The sequence below is a fragment of the Macaca nemestrina genome, chromosome 12, assembly GCF_043159975.1.
Source record: "Macaca nemestrina isolate mMacNem1 chromosome 12, mMacNem.hap1, whole genome shotgun sequence".
Taxonomy (NCBI): domain Eukaryota; kingdom Metazoa; phylum Chordata; class Mammalia; order Primates; family Cercopithecidae; genus Macaca; species Macaca nemestrina.
This window is the reverse complement of record NC_092136.1, coordinates 99,621,910-99,641,234: the sequence shown is the minus strand read 5'-3', so window position 1 is coordinate 99,641,234 and position 19,325 is coordinate 99,621,910. Positions and strand designations below refer to the sequence as shown.

At 36.3% G+C, this 19,325-nt stretch overlaps 1 protein-coding gene across 5 annotated transcripts in view; it reads right to left on the bottom strand.

The window, feature by feature from the left end:
- Positions 1 to 19,325, bottom strand: part of LOC105484296 (contactin 5) — a 1,362,583-nt gene that overhangs the window by 737,917 nt on the left and 605,341 nt on the right. The window lies entirely within an intron of this gene.

Here is a 19,325-nt window from a genome sequence, read left to right as displayed (position 1 = left end):
CTAAAAACAAAAACTAAACAATGAAAAAGATCAACAAAAATAAAAAGCTTAATTCAGCATTTGGCACATGTGGAGTGTTTGAAAGAGATTAAGAATTAAAAAATTAAAAAAACAGGGAGGTTTATTAGTTCATGAAACCAAAGGACAGAATACCACTGTAAAATCAGTGACAATCAAACAAGAAACCTGGATATTCTCAGGACTCTCAATTTCTCTCTGAATCTTGTCTTTCTGTATTAATGCCATGTTCTCTCCTATTACATAACACATCAAAAGGAATTGTTCAGCACAGCAGGGAACATGACCAGAGGCTACTCAAGACTGGCACTCTTTCATTCTCAAGTAGAATGAAATCTTCCCTATCAGCTATACTTAGAAAAATCCCAGAAAAGGATGCTTAAAGATCTAATGTGGGTTTCATCCCAATCTTTGGCCCAATTATCATATTCAAAGGGAGGAGGTCACATGCTTCCCTGCTTTTAGGGGAGCCAGGGTACAGCACTGGCAACCCTCTACTGAACGGAAGAGCTGGGATGAGGAAGAAGCAATGCTCTCAAATACTGGAAGTTATGGCAAACAACTAATATTCTCTATTGCTGCTATTATGCATTTAATAGCAGGACTGAGCAGGGATGAAGAAGTTGGGAGATAGGGAAAATTACAAGCTAAGCTGACCATGAGATCAAATCTTCCCAGGTTTAAGTTGAGGTTTGGTTCCACCTCTCCCGCTTAAATATTAATGGAATACTATGGATCCCGTGATGGCTGATACTTCGAGAATAATGGCACTGACTCCAGAAATCCCTGTTAGTCGGTATCTCTTTCATAGGCCAGATTCCAGAGAATGATGTAGGAATTTCTGGTTCACTGTATATTTCTACTTTCTAAGATGGAGTGACTTGCCATTTCTCCACCCATGAACTTCCAGGACATGCCCTCCTATGTGTCCTCCTTTAGATCCCTCTGTCTTCAATTCCATACACAGAATTTGAGAACCAGGCCGGGAGGAGGATTGGAACAAATTCACAGTTTAGTAACTAGAATTCAGATCTATAAACTTTTCCAGGTTGCTTTTCCTGTTTCATTATTATCATCAAAGTTAACTCTCACTGTTCAGGTAGTTCTTGGTCCTTTTGTTCTACTCAGTATTTTATCTGATCACTCACTGTGCAGACTTTGTCTGCATCTCTTTTTAAGAAATCCCGATAGCTGGATTAAAGTTTAATGGCTACACCTGATAGTTTAAAAATCTCAATTTGTTGGAAAAAGATTATCTGAAATCAAGCTCTTCACAGCCATCTATTTCTCCTAACTTTTCTTCCTCCAAATTTTCAGCCTCCTTGGGTGTACTTACTTCAAATCTTAACTCATTACATTTCATGTCTCCTGCAATAATTAAGTTACAAAAGTATGTTTAAACATCAACGTAATTGTTTTAGCACATTTACAAATATTAACTACCGTGTTTAAATCCTAATGCATTTTTCTGTGCCTAAAGATTAATTAAATCATTAATAAATCAGGCAAATTGTGTTTACGGATTTTAATAAAGACACAGTTTGGTGCCATTGGGATCTTATTTTTGTAACCAGCCCATAGATCTTTGGCCAAAATGGGCAGCTGCCCAATTATAGCATTAAGCAAAGTTAATTCAATTTCCCATAATTTTCTCATTTGGAAATAAAGATCTTCTGCCTGTATTAAAAACATGGAAATGTATATATATAGAGATATAATCAGTTAACATATGCATAGTAAGCAGATGCTATTCTTTGCCACCTATATTTCCTTTCAGGACTGAAGAACTACTTTCCTTGCTCTCTGTGTCTTTCCGTGGGGATGGTTGAACAGAGGGATGTAGGGTGGCCCACTTGTAATGACTGCTATACTCAGGAGTTCAAAGATTTCAGCCCCTCTCATCAGAAAGCTGGAGAGCTTTCTGTGGGATCATCTGAGGCATCTGTTCCAACAGTTATTTCAATACTCCCTCTCTGTCCAATCCTTGTTCCCTCACTCCCTTACTGGTATTTCAAGAGCAGTTCCCAATGAAAATTCAGCATACAAATTTCTATCTCAGTGTGCTCTGGGTATGTACAGTAAGATAAAATATATCTGGAAATATTTCAAGTTCAATTTCTTAAAGCTTATTAAAATGTTTTGTGTAACTCCTTTATTTAAACGTGTATTTATTTACTTTTATTTAGTCCCCAGTATGTACTAGACACAGCACTAGGTCCTTGGCTAGATTCTTAATCTTCAAAAATCTCATATGAGGTATTACATTCAAATAATATTAGGAATTTTAAGAGAAAAAATTGTGGCTCTAGACTTTTTCTTAAAAATCAAGGGTGCTATAAATTTACTTTTGGTCAAATTTTATGAGATTGAATAGGTAAGACAGACAAAAGACTAAAGTGTTGAATTTAAGAAATACATGATTTCCATTCACTCCATCACTGATGACAATCAGTGAGATGTTAGTCTGACTAGGCAAACAATTACAGGAATATCAAGGTAGGTATGAAGAGAGACCAAATCCATCAGAACAACAGTTGTGTTTTTACAGAAATAGTTGACACTGCATCTTAAAAGTACATCCATGCATTGCTTAACAAGGGGGATACGTTCTGAGAAATGTGCTGTCAGGCAATTTTATTGTGCAAATGTCAGAGTATACTTACACAAACCTAGATAGTACAGCTTACTACATACTTAGATGATAGGCATGGTATAGCCTATTGCTCCTAGGCTAAAGACCTGAACAGCATGTATGTTACTGTGTAGAATACTGTAGGCAATTGTAACACAATGGCATGTATCTATCAAAACATAGAAAAGTACAGTGAAAATATAGTATTATAATTGACATGGTTTGGCTGTGTTCCCATTCAAATCTTTTTTTTTTTTTTTTTTTTTTTTGAAACAGAGGCTTGCTCTCTCACCCAAGCTGGAGTGCAGTGGTGCGATCTAGTCTCACTGCAAGCTCCGTCTACCGGGTTCACGCCATTCTCCTGCCTCAGCCTCCCGTGTAGCTGGGACTACAGGTTCCCCCCACCAAGCCCGGCTAATTTTTTGTATTTTTTAAGTATAGATGGGGTTTCACCATGTTAGCCAGGATGGTCTTGATCTCCTGACCTCGTGATCTGTCTGCCTCTGCCTCCCAAAGTGCTGGGATTACAGGCTTGAGTCTATTTGAATTTTATCTCCCAGAATTCCCACACGTTCAGGAGGGGACCCAGGAGGAAGAAATTCAATCATGGGGGCTGGTCTTTCCCTTGCTGTTCTCATGATAGTGAAAAAGTCACACAAGATCTGATGGGTTTATCAGGGGTTTCCCCTTTTGCTTCTTCCTCATTTTCTCTTTTGCCTCTCACCATGATTCAGAGGCATTGCCAGGCATATGGAACTGTAAGTCCAATTAAATTTTTGTTTCCCACTTATGTGTATGACTTTATCAGCAGCATGAAAACAAACTAATGCAGTATATTGGTACCAGTAGAGAGGGGCCTTACTGAAAAGATACCTGAAAATGTGGAAGCAATTTTGGAAATGTGTAACAGGCACAATTTGGAGCAGTTTGGAAGGCTCAGAAGACAGGAAAATGTGGGAGAATTTGGAACTTCCTGGATACTTGTTGAGTGGCTTTGTCCAAAATGCTGATAGCGATACAAACAATAAAATTGAGGCTGAGGTGGTCTCGGAGATGAGAAACTTATTGGGAACTGAAGGAAAGGTGAATCCTGTTAACATTTTAGCAAAGCAACTGGTGGCATTTTGCCCCTGCCCTAGAGATTCCCCCTGCCCTAGGAACTTTGAACTTGAGAGATATGATTTAGGGTATCTGGCAGAAGAAATTTCTAAGCAACAAAGCATTCAAAAGGTGACTTGGGACTGACCTGGTGGCTCACACCTGTAATCCCAGCACTTTGGGAGGCTGAACTGGGTGGATTACCTCAGGTCTGGAGTTTGAGACCAACCTGACCAAAATGGTGAAACCTCATCTCTACTAAATACAAAAAATTAGCTGGGCATGGTGGCTCATGCCTGTAATCCCAGCTACTTGGGAGGTTGAGGCAGGGGAATTGCCTGAACCCAGGAGGCAGAGGCTTCAGTGAGCTGAGATTGCACCACTGCACTCCAGCCTGGGCAACAAGATAAAACTCAGTCTCAAAAAAAAAAAAACCAACAGCATAAAAGGTAGCCTGGGTGCTGTTAAAGGCATTGTTTTATAAGGGAAACAGAGCATGCAAGTTTGGAACATTTGCAGCCTGACTATGCAATAGAAAATAAAACCTATTTTTTGGGGAGAAATTCAAGCTGGCTGCAAAAACTTGCGTAAGTAGCAAGCAGCCGAATGTTAATCCTTAAGACCGTGGGGGAAATGTCTCCAGGCCATGTCAGAGACCTTCACAGTAGTTCCTCACACCACAGGCCCAGAGGCCCAGGAGGAAAAAGCGGTTTCATGGGCCAGGCCCTGGGTCTCCGTGCTGTTTGTAGCCTAGGGACTTGGTGCTCTGTGTCTCAGCCGCTCCAGGTGTGGCTGAACAGGGCCAATGTACAGCTCAGGCTGTGGCTTCAGAGGGTGGAAGCCCCAAGCCTTGGCAGCATCCACGTGGTGTTGAGCCTGCAGGTACACAGAAGTCAAGAATTGAAGTTTGGGAACCTCTGCCTAGGTTTCAGAAGATATATGGAAACTCCTGGATGCACACGCAAAAGTTTGCTGCAGGGGCAGGGCCCTCATGGACAATCTCTTCTAGGACAGTACAGAGGGAAATGTGGGTTGGAGCCCTGACAAAAAGTCCCTACTGGGGCACCTCCTAGTAGAGTTGTGAGAAGAGGGCCACCATCTTCCAGACCCCAGAAAGGTACATCCATTGACGGCTTGCACCATGCACCTGGAAAAGGTGCAGACACTCAACTGCAGCCTGTGAATGCAGCTGGGAGGGAGGCTGCACCCTGCAAAGCCACAGCACCAAGATCATGGGAACCCATCTCTTACATCAGTGTAACCTGGATGTGAGACCTGGAGTCAAAGGAGATCATTTTGGAGCTTTAAAATTTGACTGCCCTGCTGGATTTCGGACTTGCATGGACCCTGTAAACCCCTTTGTTTTAGCCAATTTCTCCCACTGGAAACGGCTGTATTTACCCAATTGCCTGTACTGCTATTGTGTCTAGGAAGTAACTAGCTTGCTTTTGATTTTACAGGCTCATAGGCAGAAGAGTTCAGATGAGACTTGACTCAGATGAGACTTTGGACTGTGGACTTTTGGGTTAATGCTGAAATGAGTTAAGAGTTTGGGAGACTGTTGGGAAGGTATGACTGGTTTTGAAATGCAAGGACATGAGATTTGGAGGGGCCAGGACAGAATGATATGGTTTGGTTGTGTCCCCATTCAAATCTCAGCTTGAATTTTATCTCCCAGAATTCCCACATGTTGTGGAAGGGACCTAGGGGGAGGTAATTGAATCATGTGGGACAGTCCCATGCTATTCTCATGATAGTGAGCAAGTCTCATGAGATCCGATGGGTTTATTAGAGGGTTCTGCTTTTGCTCCCTCCTCATTTTCTCTTGCCACCGCCATGGCTGAAGAACCTTTCACCTCCCGCCAAGATTCTGAGGCTTCACAAGGTATGTGGAACTCTAAGTCCAATTAAACCTTTGTTTCTCAGTTTCAAGTATGTCTTTATCAGCAGCGTAAAAACAAACTAACACAATAATCTTAAGGGACCACTGTTACATATGTGGTCTACCATTGACTGAAACATTATGAGATGCACGACTATAAACCAAAAAGAAAAACAACCTACAAGAGCTCTCTCTTAACACTTAACATGAAGGCTAGGCTAAAGAGAGGAAATGCTAAAAGGCTGGCTCAGAGACACAGGAGGATTAAAACCAGAGCTACGAATATCAAACGGAGTCCTTTGAATAAATATATATATATAATATGTAGATATTATATATAGTAAGTAGAGACAAATAGGAAATGTAAAGGCAAGACTGATATAATAGTTAATTTTAGAGTAAAAGAAATAGTTATATATTTTTGAGCACCTCTTCTGTTTTTGCCATTATGTGAATACAGTCAAAAAATGTGAGAAGTTTAAAAATGAACTATAAAGAATATATGAGAAATGCCCATTTCCTACTACTTAAAAAAATACTGATTTTTAAAATTATTTTTCAGTAATCTCTATATGTAACTTTTTTATTTTTTAGTAATTGGCAGTCTTCATCAACCACTTGAAATTCTCCTTCCAAGATGAGCTGGATGTGAGTTCTCCCAATTCACCCTTTATGTATACATGTACATGATCACCATGTGATGTGTTTGCTTATGTTTACTCAATTTATACAAATATGCTATATACAACACTAATTTTTTTCTTTGATATTATGACATTGTGATTCATCCATGTTGATCTGTGTACATCTACTTTATTCATTTATATACTATAAGGTATTCTATATGGCTATATATTATTTATGAGACTTAGCATACTTATAGCTATTGGTTTAAGTTGCTTCTAAAATTTTGCTGTTATAAACTGTCTCAGAGTTTGGACAGGGTAAGGTAGAAAACAATTACATTTTAATGATTATTATCATTAAATAATGGGATACTTTGTCAACGACATATTATAATACAAGAACCCATCAAACTGACAGTGCATATTCTGTAAAACAGAGTCATTTCCTTTCTTTTTTTTTTTTTTTCTTTTTTTTTTTTTGAGAAGTTAGCTGTGTTGCCAGGCTGGAGTGCAGTGGCACGATCTCGGCTCACTTCAACCTCTGCCTCCTGTGTTCAAGTGATTCTCCTGCCTCAGCCTCCCGAGTAGCTGGGATTACAGGCACGTGCCACCATGCACAGCTAATTTTTGTATTTTTTAGTAGAGATGGGGTTTCACCATGTTTGCTAGGATGGTCTTGATCTCCTGATCTCGTGATCCATCCACCTCGGCCTCCCAAAGTGCTGAGATTACAGGTATGAGCCACCGCGCCCAGCCAGATCATTTACTTTTTAACCTAACAGGTTACTATGCTAGAAAATACAGCTACATAAAGAGAGTTGCCTGTTCAAGTTTTGGCCTTTAGTAGAAGAACACAGGTAACTAACAGTGACTTGGTCTGGAAGGCACCAGGGAACTAACATTCTAATCCTACATTTCTTTTGCCCTTCAATCTTCTATTCCTGTCACTGATAGTATCAACCCAAATAAAACTTGGAGGAAAAGGTAAAGAAAGGTCATTGGTACAGCACAAAGACCCAGCCTCCCAGAACGCTGATAGGCTAGAACAGAAAAGGGGGGAAAGTGAACCTGAAGGAGCAAATTGCAAATAAACAAACAACAACAACAAAAAGAACTCTTTTGATTAACAACTTTCTTGCATGCTCATGTCAAACTATGTCTAAATATCTTGGCATATATTAGGGAAGATGCTTTTTCAATTTCATTGGGTAATTATTTGGCTAGGTCGCCCAGTCTCCCCCATATAACTATAGTACCGAAAATGTAAAAATAGTTTAAGATAAAAATAGAATTACCATTCTTTTTTGTTCTTAGATGATTTATGAAGTGTCCATTGGTATATGCATATGTGTATCTGTTTTCCTAGGTCAGGAATGTACAGAACATTTTTAAAAATGCTTTCCTATGTAGTTTTCTACTTCAGTTCTTTTTTAAGAATTAAGCATATTCAAGAGACTAAAAATAATTTTAATTAAATTTTATCCATGTAAAAAGGCTTCTAATTCTTTTTTCAAATTCATTTTCCATTGAAAATAGTCAAAGAAAGCAGACAAAAGCTTTTTCTTGCTTCAGAGTACTGGTTTAGTGTACCACTTGGGAAATTTTTTCTTGAGTTTTATACTTTTATAAATAAAGTGACTGTAATAAAATGAAAGCTGTGAACCCCCAAGTGCCAGCATGAAAATAGTAACAAAACTGACAAACATACAAATATATAAACATTATTTACCAACCATGAGCTTGTCATTTTCCCTAGGGATGCTGTCATTTAAAGGACATTTTTCCCTCTCCTCTTTGTTTTCACAGCTATACACATAGCTGATAAATATATTTGTAAAAATAAAAATGCCACCACATCCCTGGGATTCAAATTCCCTGCAGAGGTTACTACTCAGAACACAAAAACATTCCTAGACTCAGGAATTGGCAAGCAGAAAGGTAGGGAGTACAGTAATAATATGTAGTAGGCTAAATTTTTTTTTATTACTTCTGCTAGGATTTCCAATTTTATCATCTACCATTTGCTAAGCTCCTGCTCTACGCTGTCCCGGCTGTTTAAAAATATATGATCTCTAATTTTAAAGGAACTGTGAAATTTTGTTAACATTATCCTCATTTTAAAGAAACTGGGCCTCAAAGAATTTAAGTGACTTGCATAAGCAAAAATAGCTAAATTGAGATTTCCATGAGGGTGTGCTGATCTCCCAAGTTTGCAATTGCTGACTTTCATGCTTTTGATTCAGAACACTCTGTAATTTTCACATTATATATCGACATATGTAACCTACATATTAAAGATTTTCTTGTTTGAAAAATACTGAAAATTAAAAAGGAGAAAAGCAATTATAGCAAGTGAAAAGTAAAAGACTTCTTTTTCTAGTCAAACCCACACCATTTCCACTTCTGTCCAGGAATCATCATTAATGGTGTGAGAAGCATTCCTTCTTTATTCCCCACAAATGTATACAGATATTAGTGTTTATTTTTTCTTCTATTCATCTATTTCCTATTTTCACCGTGAGGAGCAAACCTTACATTAATTACACCGGTAAGAGTTCCTTATCTGTCTCTTGCTAGACAATAGGGTGGAACAAGCAAGTGCTATGGGTGGAGGGTCACTGATGACAGGGGTCACCTTTCGCCAGGAGAGCTATCATCTTGCCTACTTCTGTTCCAATCCATCTCTGTTCTTGCCCAATACTGACTGTGGAAAGTGTAAAGTGGAGTGACAGAGAAGAGACTGAGCAGAGTTCCTAATCCTTAAGAATACATTCACAAATGTAAGGTGTTTTACAGAGGGATGGTGCTTTCAGATGCTTATCTGAGGAGCAGTGTATAGATTAGACTAAGAGACTAACAGGAACATTAGCGTATTTTAATTCAACTGCATTTCCATTTAAATCGACAGAATCAAGTATTAAATATCAGGGCCAAGATTAAAATGCAAATAAACATTTTAGTGTATTTTATTCATAGAATTAACCTTAAAACACCAATCGTGCTCACTGCAGCCAATCTTCCTTCTCCACCTTTCCCTTAAGCTTTGCCAGCAATAATCAAACATCTTCAGAATTTCTCAGTAATGCCTATACACCTTTATCTAATTTGACTTGTTAGTGGTATTTGCACTGGTGAACACTGTATCTTCTTAAATCTGCCTCATCCCTTGACTTTCATCACTGTCCCCTCTTCTTCCCTGGCTATTTTATCCCACTTAAAGTTGTACACATTTATCTTCAAATACCCATTAAGTGTAGACGTTAATCAGGTTTTGAGCTTAGCCCTTACAACTTTTTCTTGGACCACTGCAAACTACTTTCTAACAGTATTTTCCTGCTTTTAATCTTCCAAGTCCACTTCCAATATATCCTGCATATTACTGCCTGTTTAACTTTTCTAAATACAAACCTGAGGATCTCTTCTTTACTTAACACTCTTTATTGCTTTGGAATGAGACAAAGTCTATGCTAACCTCTCAAGCAGTATTAAAAAACTTTTGCTTTGTCTGGACCTCACCTTCCTCTTTGACTAGATCTGCAGCCCCCTGGCATACGTGCCTTGTACTCCTCTCCCCTGAAATCCTTGTCTCCCATGTGGGTCATGCTCCTTCAAGGCCTATGTGCATTTTAGATGCTTCTTGCCTAGCTCACTTTGCCCATGTTTTCTCACAGTATTTCAAAAGCTCTACATATCTTAAGTGAAAAGCTCTACATATCTTAAGTGAAACCTTACACAACAACAACAAAAACCCTCATATTGCTGCACTTTTCCTGATCAAGAGAAAGCAATGGACTTTTCCTTTGTGGCTTTATAGCACTGAGGGTATATCTCTATTAAATGGTTTACTTTTCTGGGTGTTTTACTGTCATTGTTGTTTTGTCTTATGCACTAGACTTAATGACTTCTTGTGAGGAAAGAGGCTGTCTTCACCTTTCAGTATGAAGTACCTGGTAGATGATGTTGCTTGTAGAAGCTGCTTAATATGTATCAAAAACTGCTTAATAAATATCCAATGTTACTGGGCAAATTTTTCTAATATTCAGTAGAGCCTTGCTCTTTATTAGACATGTGTTTCCATTGAGAAATGTCTACTTTTTAGACCTGAAAATTAGCAGAAATATTTCTACTGTACAATATTTCTAAGTATGCCATTACTATACAATACAGACATAGCAGGAGCAAGGCCTGTGTCAGTTTAAAAATAGAACACTTTGTGTTCATCAAATATGACAAATTGACAATTCTAGGAATAGAAGTCTATTTTTGTCAGGTTTATTATATAATAAAAAATGGCCACTGAGAAACTGAAAGTTCTTTCTTCTTTTTAAGAATTCTGTAGCCATTTACTTGGAGGAGAGTTATTTCTGGAGGTTTCAAATGGGAGCTGATTCCCCATTTCACCATGACCTGACTCATACTTCTTTTATAGCCCTTCACGCCTAAGAATTGTGAACTAACTTAGGGAGAGGGCATATCTTTTTAGAATGCTAACAGTTACATTTCCATTCAGATAATGAATGAATCAATTATTTTGCAGTATTTTGTCTCAGAACTAAAAGACGACTATTTTGTAACCCCCAAGAAGACACCTTAAGTAATTAAGGACATTTGTGATGGTTTCAACAAAACTCTTCTGAATATACGGAAATTGAATAATTTAAATACCCCAATAACTTTTCTAATCTAAAAATCTAATGCTGAGAAATGCAAAACACCATCTGAGACTTTTCTCTATATATAATGGGAACATTAAAAATAACTGAATCTATACCCTTTAGATCTATACTCTGCTGATTCAGTGGTTAATAACACTGTTAAATACATGTAGGAAACTAATCTTTAAATATTCTCTACTTTCAATTTTGTGAAGTTGAAAGCCATGAGTTCAAGCCAAAAGCCTGTGTATTAGAGTAAAAATCAATTTGGGGTACAAGTAAAGAAAGAAAGGGATTTCAAGAGTAGAGGACTCCCTAGTAAGACACAACCCATAGATTTCTGTCTGTGTAATCCTGGGCCTTTGGAGTCATTCAAAATCATTCTCACCTTGGCTGAGTGTTCCAACCCCTGTACTTCAGCTGTGAAATGGGAAAAATGACATGTTTACCCTAAGAGTAATCACAGAACTCCAGTTGCAGTTCATTGAGAAAAGCTATAAAGATACTTGCATTATTACAAATTTAATAATTACTATGAACATTTACAGTATATAATTTTATCTCAACATTTAGCTACATTAGATTACATGTACATAGTTACATATTACATTTTAGCACTAAATTATAAGAAGATTTTAAGATGGTTTGTATAATCAGACAAATCTTAGTTTGTATTTCAGATACAGTAATCCCCACTTATTCACAGGGTATACCTTCTAAGTCCCCCAGGGGACACCTGAAACCATGGATGTACCAAACCTTCTATATTACTATTTTTTCTTCCTATACACATGTTCTTCCTATGATAAAATTTAATTTATAAGTTAGGTACAGTAAGAACAACATAACTGACAACAAAACTAGAACAATTATAACTAGATACTGTAATAAAAGTTACATGAATGTGGTCTATCTCTCAAAGTATCTTCTTGTACTATATGCACCTGTTTTCAGACCACAAGTAACCACAGTTAACTACAACCACAGAAAGCAAAACTGCTGATAAGGGGAGACTACTAGATTCCCGTTACTTGCTGTGTTACCCTATACAAATCATTTAACTTCTCTGAACTTCAGAGTGTGTGTGTGTGTGTGTGTGTGTTTTCCCAATGAGTGTGATAATACCAATTAGTCAGCTTTATTCTAACAAAGTAAAAAACATATTTGAAATGACTGACATGATACTACTAAAAACTTAGTACTGCTTAGCAATGTAACATTATTAATTACAAAAAAGTAAATACAATTGAATTAAAAGGAAATAAATATAAACAGGACATAAACTTTAGTATAATAATAAACAGTTTGATTTAACTACAATTTTCAGCATAATTATTTTCAATAACGTTTTTATAATTAAAAATATTTATATTATTGACTTTGTTCTTTACTAATTCAAGCAGTCTGTTAAGTAACCTGAAAATGCACTCTGTATTTTACCAATGCTATTATTATACAGGATGATATTACACTGCACATAAATGGCTCATTATATGGGTCTGAAACATATCAAAGTTATTTAAGGTAAGAAGAATATTTTTATCCATTATCTTTTCTTATTAAAATGTTTCAATAATTCCATGTTTCTAGAAATTTAGTACAGTATTAAATCTCAGAATCTTATCATCCACATACATAAAAAAGCAAACTAACACTGTATTCCAATAAACTGAGAAGCACTCAGTGTGCTTCTTTTCTTGTTGATTTGTCATGATTAATTTCATGGAAATAAAACCCAGCAATTCTGAAGGATAAATTAGCAAAAACATTTTGTGTTTTTAATCAGGACAAATAACCTAACTCTACCTTTTTATGATGTGAAAAATAAATGCTTTTAGATGTAATAGATGCATGGATGCTGAGGATGGGAGATGAGTTAGGGAAAGTAACAGTCCACAGTGCTTTTCAATGTACATGAACAGGAAGTAATAAAGCTAATTTATCTCCAAAATAGCAAATTGCTTTTTAGCAAATGGTCCACAAGGGTACAATAAAAGCAACAACATTAAAGAATCTTTGACATGGTAAATAATTAAGAGATTGGTCAAGGACTTGATATAAAGTTTCTGCTGTCTAATCTACAAATTACTAAGGCCCAAGAGTATACCCCAGATAGAGAATGTGTACTTTGTGTTACATGGCTGAAATAAATTGCCAACTCCAGCACATAGAATAGTTAAATATTAAAAGCAGACATGAATTGTGACTAAGAAATAGGAAGATTTTGTCTTGAGAAATTTGTGTTCTATATCCCATGTGGCCATGTGTCTGAATTGTGTGAAACAGGGGATGAGGCATGGTGGTTATTATGGGGGTGTGGGGGTGGTGAAAGACAGCTAATGTAATCATTCGAATCACCTATGAATCCATGGTCAGAAAATTAATGCAAACCATGTTCACATGATTAGAAGAATTCAACATAGGACAGATTAGACTGTCAGAAGACAGAAGATTAGACAGATTAGAAGGAAAGTCTCCTCATAAACGCTGCCACCCTGATGTCCTGAAGACTGTTCCCCAGAGGCAATTACTGTTAATTTTTTAAATGATATTTCCAACAATATTGTAGATATGTATGTATACATCCATAAGCAAAGTATATTTTGAAACTTGTCTTAAAACCAAAGATTTTTGAAATTATTTTTAATCAGCACAAACCCATCTTTCTTATTTTAATGAACTGATTATAATTTAATTACATACCTACTGATAGGTATTTAAATCACTTGATTTTTTTCAGTCTATGATGGGAATTATCAATTGTTATCATGTTTTTATATCTCCCACAGTGTAGATCCATGCATATCATCAATTCTCCTCCATTAATTTAAAACTAATTTGAAAATGTCTATTAGAACCTTTTTTATTGAATAGTCTGAGCATACAAATATTTTATATCAAGTATTACCATATTAAAATATAATACAAATCAGTCCCCACTTTAACATTTATTTGACTGAAATTATACAAAATGCCAAGAAATCAATTATCTCATTTTATATTTTTATAGAACCTAGCAGTAGGCTCTGTATAATTATGTCATCAAAATATTTACATAAATGTCAGGTTGTAAGAATTAAGCTTTTTTAAAATTGCATGTGTATCAGTTGTTAATTTTTTGATGATTAGAGAAAAATCCAGTAATTTTGATTTTTAATATACTTTCCCCACAAATCCTGTACCCCGATCACTCCTTTCTCATCTTATCCCCTTAATATGCTAATACTTATTAAACTATATAGACTAGGAACAAGGATATTAATAGATGACTGTGTGGTAATAAGACCGTTTGGGTCATTTTTTAACAGATCCTGAGAAAATGTCTGTTCCAAAAGAGTAAAGTCCTCAAACAAAGGTTTTTAGAATTTAGAGGAAACTACCTTTTAAACTTTGGGACTCTAGTCCAAATACAGACAAGAATAAAATCTCACCATCTAGTGAAATATTGTTTTAAATTATTTCTTATCATGAATTTCTCACGCAAAGGAACAATCCAAAATGCCTTAATAAATTTAATCTTTTACATAATAATTTTGTGGCTACAAAATAAATTATGATTTTTTGCCTCTTACTATCCTAACAGTAATAAACTTTGCATTCTTTTCATTATTAGGCCTGTAATTTCTGGCATTGTCCCAACATATTTATTATTTGTTCTGTGAGTAGTAAGGCAAGTTTCAGAAGCAATTAATAGTTTTAAAAGTTGACTTTTTGTTTTAGTATTTAATTTGTACTTGTGAATACGTGCTGAGTCTACCAGATTTTTTCCAATAATGCTCTCACAAGCAAGTGCCACTATCTCAATTATCTTAGCAGTAAATTGTCTACAAATTAACTGGTTATAGCTTTTACTTGTTTGAGGTTTGTAAACAACTTTGCTTCTAAAATATATGGGAAGGCCATTATTTAGATGCAATTCCATTTCCCTGACAAAGCAGGAAAAACATGAAACAGAATTGATGCCAATGTATTTCCCTATGCCCTTTGTTAGCTCTCTGAATATATTCTTACCTATAAGAATTATTTATGAGCTGTTATATTCAATGTTGATAAATATTCTTTTTCTCTTCGTGTGTGTGTGTGTGTGTGTGTGTGTGTCTGTCAGTTTCTATCTCTTGGCCCATGGAAATGTGTGTAGATAGGCATAATTCAGATTTTTATGTACATCTTTTGGCTGAATTAGTAGTATCTGTATATGATACACGGTACCTTGTGGCCAACTGGGAGACCAATTTTACAAAGCACTGGAGGTTGATTAAATCATGCGACATTATCTCAGGAATAACAGATGCTTTACTTTAAGACTGGCATAATTTCCCAAGTACTAGAAATAAGTGAGGTTATGTTTTCATTAAAGATGTGGTGTTTCAATCTAGAGTTGCCTCTCCTAGGTAGTGTTGTCTCTTAAAAATAGTTAAGGAAACAAAACATAATGCAGAGGCAACAAGATTTCTAGATGGGTCCAATGTTTACCCTAAAAATACCACTACTAAGTTTCCTAGTTACATGGTGAGTGATAATGATGATAAATTATAGAATAAATTAGACTTTAATTTGCCTGCAATTTGAACCAAGTTGATGCTGAAATGAATATTCTAATTGCTCCTTTTAAGGCTGCAAGAGACCTTGTGTAACCAATGAACACATTAAGACTTTTGCCTGATTAAATCCAGGGGTTCATTCTACCAAACACGTTGTTTAAATCAAAGTAATCCAACACAAGTAAGAATGAAATGCTTACAATTTGTAGCTGAATGTGCTTCCCTGATCTAGTAGCCAAGTTACCCATCTGATATACAATTTTACTTTGGCGAATGGTCACCAAACCTAGGAACAGAGGAATAATCTTCATGATATGGGGAAACCTGAGATAAATAAAATGTTTAACCTGTCTGCACAAGACTTGTCAGTGCTCCATTTATATCCTTTCAGGTCTTGCCCTTTAAATATCTGGCTGGCCCAGATATTAAAGACCGACAAGTGCATGAGAGCCTTTTCTGGCCTTCAACTACATTTTTAGGGCAGTGCTTGGTAATTAATGCCACCTGAGCTTACTTTAATGCTTGAAAAGAGTGGGTGTGTAAACAGCTCATTTCCCTCACTCCTATGATAAATTAATTCTGAAGTATGTGTTTCTTCTAGAATTCCCCAGTGGGGTTATAGTCTACGTGATAACCTTGAGGTGTTATTTTTAAATTATTTTCACTTGTAACAGGAACTGGGTTTTACTATCTCAATGCAGTGTAGTTTTTCTCACCCTCAAAAGCATATTTTTTCCATTTTGTAACCTTAATCATGTTCAGTATTACTCATTAGATAAACCTTCAACTACAGTAAGAATAATTTTTGTAATAGAAGTTGTATCAAGTCAAATTTTCATTAAGAAAAAAAAAGCTACAAGCCACTTTAGGTAGTTCAATTTGGAAATGTTCAATATAGAGAAACAGAGGCTTTAAAAACTGTTGCAAGGGCTAAGAAAGTAACGCAAGGGATACAGCTGCTAAGATCTAGTCATTCACATGGTCAGTGACAAATCTTGGCAATCTCATGGAGTGTAGGCACCAACAATTTTCACTGCCGGCAACACGGAAGAGCAAGCCTGTCAAGAGACAGGCTTCTATCCGCCAACCTTTCTGCAACTAACCTCTCCGCTTCTGCTTTCCAAGTCTTGCATGATTCTTGGCAGATTCTCATCTGAAACTACATGGAGAAAAGGAAACTATGGAAAATTGAACAATGAGGCTGAGTTGACTAAGGATAATATAGCCAAGAAATGGTACATTATTATTTACCATTTTCTTCACCCTCCTGAGCATTGTGGAATTTTACAGGAATGCTTTCTAAATGAACCTACATTTTCCATCTGCATAGAATGTATCATGATCAAGTCAGAGTATTTGGGGCATCTGGCACCTTGAGTATTTATCGTTTCACTGTATTGTGAATATTTCAAGTTTTCTCTTCTAACTACTTTGAAATACACAGTATGTTCTCACAACGTAGTACTTTCTAGGTCTGTCTTAAGATGTCAGTGATTCATGTTTTAGATTACATAGAGCTTTACCCTAATATATAGTATTTTATATAAAAAAATAAAATGACATACTAAAAATGTTTGCAATTACATGCGGAAAGCCAGCACTGCAATCTCTAGCAGTGATTCCTTCAGTCTGGCAGGGCAATAGAAGACTTCTTGAAGAAGGCAACATTTGCACTGGTCTTGAAGGATAGGCAGGATTTGGAAAAGCAGAGATGTAAAGAGGAGGCATTTCAGCTGCATCAAACTAAATCAACAAGGCAAAACAAATCTATAAATACTCTGAATACTTCTGCTAAAACAGTCTTGAAAGTGTCATTCTATTATTCTGTGATGTTAAAGAAAGTAGTTTCTCATGTTCCAACAAATTTCTTAAAACCTCTTCACCAAGTCTGAGGCACTGAACAATTTGGATCCAAGCAACCTCTCCACTGTCAATTCTCATTAGTCCCCTACAGAAAATCTGTGTTTCCATAAGGCTGAATTAATCCCTGTCCATAGAGCCGGGATCAGTGTCACCCTCTGTGCATGTCTCCGCTTGCATGACTCCTCCTTCCTGCAACTTCTACAGCACTTCTCTTCATTCTCCCTTTCACCACTTAATACATCCCTGTGTGTCCTTCACAGCCTCCCTCATGATTTCATGAAGTTGGCCTCTTTCTGCTCCCACTTTATATATTTCCCTGCTTTGACCTCCTCTTATGTTTTTGAGAATACATATTAATCCTAAATTTCATTAGATTTATGTGTGTGTGGATATATACACATACATATATATGTATATCTTGTCCTTACCATGAGCTCATATGAGACTTAATGTAAAGATCATATTTTACTCATCTTTTTACTTCTTATCTCATCATGAAATATCTAAAAAGTACCTTTCATAAAACAATCTCTCAATCAATACCTTTTTAATTGAATATGATAAAGGATTCAATAGTTTCATTACCTCACCTGAAGAAAAGTGATGGGATATATACACAGAAAAAGGTCTTTATAAGATTTAATGATGCACTTCCATAGTCATTTATTATTAATAGCTGTTAAATTTCTGGGGGAAATGAAAATGGCTTCTAATGATTAGATAAAATATGTACATATTTTAATGTATTTTGACCATTAAGAAATCCTTTGGTACAGTCTCTACGATAATGCACATTGATATTGCCTTTCTCTATATTGAATCTCACAGAATATACATTTAAAAATAATTCAAATATACTGGGAAAGAGCCAGTATTAGTAGAACCTACACTGAGGAGGAAATAATTATGTTACTGGTGATGTTTCTCTTCTATTTAGACTCATGACCCTCCAAATAATGCTTTCTTTTCCCCCTGAAACGCAGTTGCTTTGAGGTTTAGTGACTTAGAGGGAACAAAAGTTGTTTGCTCACTCATAGCACCCATTTGCATTCTTCCACTAGACTAATTCTCATCGTTCAGTAGAAAAGCCAGACAAGAAATGGATTTGGGACAAACAACGGATCACTGTGAAATTCAATAGCAGATGAGTATAAAAGAAAAAGGCACTTAAGAATCTATTTCCTGTCCCGCAGGATGACTTTAACCAATAGATAATCTTTCATTAATTCTGGAACAATTATTTACTCTCCTGCCATGTGTCCAACACTGGACTAGATACTAGGCAGAATGAAAGGGCAATCACTACACGGTAAACAAAACAGCATCTCAGGTAACTGATATTGCTCTCCTATGTCAAGTGAAACTAACACCATGGTGTCAGCACCAGCAGGCATGGGTTTGAACTGTTTTTCTACATTCTCCCTTTAGGGGTGATGTGTTTCTAAACCATCTCCATATTCTCTCCCTGTGACTGATGGCCTGTATTTGCAGAAGCAATAAGCTGTTTTTGGAGAAAGATGAAGTTTGTGTACAGGCAACAGTGTATCACCATCAGGCATGTATCAGCCACATTTGCCAAGAGCTTAATAATAACCCCTCTGCCTGTGGCAGAGTGCTTCTCAGAATGGATTTCACCATGTTATGCTTTCTCATATATACAAGAACGTTACAGCTATCTATTGAAAATCAGAAAAGAAAGCTAAAATGAAATTTAGTCAAATAAACTGACTAAAGCAAAAACTTGTTCTGGCAATATATGGTCAAAAATTGTTCTTTTTCTCAAATTTTATGTTCTCACTCTCAAAACCCACCATCTCATCTGATAAGGAGGATTAACACTTACCTAGAAACTCAAAGATTATTTGAAGTGAGCTCAAAAAACAAATGCAACTTGTAAATTATCAGTGGACATGAAATGACTAGTCAATTAGGACAGCTTCTAAACTGCTCAAATGTTGAGAGTCAGACTACTTAAGACAGAAGTAAACAAAATAATCCTTTAATACAGGC